The following is a 1581-nucleotide window of genomic DNA, read 5'->3' as shown; positions in this document are numbered from 1 at the left end:
TACTCCAATCCTATCATGTTTAAATCTGGTTCTTGGAATAATTTTATAAAGAAATGCCACCCAGTGACTGGGGAGATAGCTCAGTCAGTAAAGTGCTTGCCACACAAACATGGGGACCTAAATTAATCCCTCAGAACCACCTATAAAAGCCTCGTATGAGGGCATCATTGGTAATCCCAGCACTGGGGAGGTGGCGGCAGCTGTATACCTGGGGATTGCGGCCAGTCTAGTCTATCTGGTGAATTAATGAGAGACCCTCTCAAACAGCAAAGAAGCAAACAGCAACAAAAAATCTAAAATGGATGGCCTTGAGGAGGTTGACTGTTGGCTTTCCTGGGCAGATGTGCCTACACACACGTGCACACATGCAGTCATGTGAGCATGCACATACATAGGAGGTGGCACCCTCACTTATTCATTACCTGGTGATATGGCTCAAATGGTAAACAGAAGAAAGGTTGGTATTTCTTCTGTATTTACTAGGTTTTTAATTTATTTATTTATTTTATGTGTATGCATGTATTGCCTACATGTAGGTTAGTGCACCTGTGTCATCAATGCCCGGGGAGGTCAGAAGAGGCTGTCGGATCCCCTGGGACTGGAGTTATGGACAGTTGTTAGCTGCCATGTGGGTGCTGGGATTGCCGGGTCTTCTGCAAGAACAACCAGTGTTCTTAACCGCTGAGCCATCTCTCCAGCCCCCTATTTACTAGTTTTTAAGATAATGATTTAACTACATTGTGAGTTTGGGGGTTTCTGAATATACCTTATGTATTTGAACCAGTTGCACTTGTTATTGTATTTGAATTTCTTCGGCACTGAACTCACCCCTCCCCAACCCCCAGCCTCCCAAAGCCTCTCCCTGGAGAGACTGAGTTTCCATCTGCTTGTGCAGTCTGCTTACTGTTAAATGTGTTTATACTGCTATCCTGGTCTTTCATGAGCACCTTTCTCAGTCACTGTGCTGCTTGATTTTTGTCAACGTGACCCAAACTAAAGTCATCTATGAAGAGGGAGCCTCAACTGAGAAAGTTTCTCTATCTGACTGTCCTGTGAACAGGTCTGGGAGGCATTTTGTAACTGTTCATTGATGTAGGAGGTCCCAGACCCCTGTGGGTGGTGCCACCCCTGGGCAGGTGGGCCTGGGTTGTATAATAAAGGTAACTGAGCAAGTCAGGGAAGGCGAGCCATTAGGCTGTGCTCCTCCGTGGTCTCTGCTTCAGTTCCTGCCTCCAGGTTCCTTCCTTGACTTCCCTCAGTGTTGGACTGTAATCTGGAAGTGTAAGCTAAGTAAACCCTTTCCTCTCCAAGTTACTTCTGGTCAGTGTTTTATCACAACAGAAAGCAAGCTAGGACAACCATGCTGTGGTAAATCACAATCTGAAGCAACAGGACAAATTTTTGGTGGAGCGGGGAAATGGCTCAGCAGATAAGAGGTAGTTTGGTCATTTTTTATTAAGGTTTTCAGTCAGCATATAAAACTGTAGGCTTCATTATGGTGTTTTTCTTACATATTTGCTGTAATGCTTTTACGCTTACCTGTCCATCCCCCCTCCAAGCTCTCCCCCATCGCCCCTCCAA

Source organism: Nannospalax galili, unplaced genomic scaffold, assembly GCF_000622305.1.
Source record: "Nannospalax galili isolate Female #2095 unplaced genomic scaffold, S.galili_v1.0 scaffold15, whole genome shotgun sequence".
Lineage (NCBI taxonomy): Eukaryota > Metazoa > Chordata > Mammalia > Rodentia > Spalacidae > Nannospalax > Nannospalax galili.
This window is presented reverse-complemented; position numbering follows the sequence as displayed.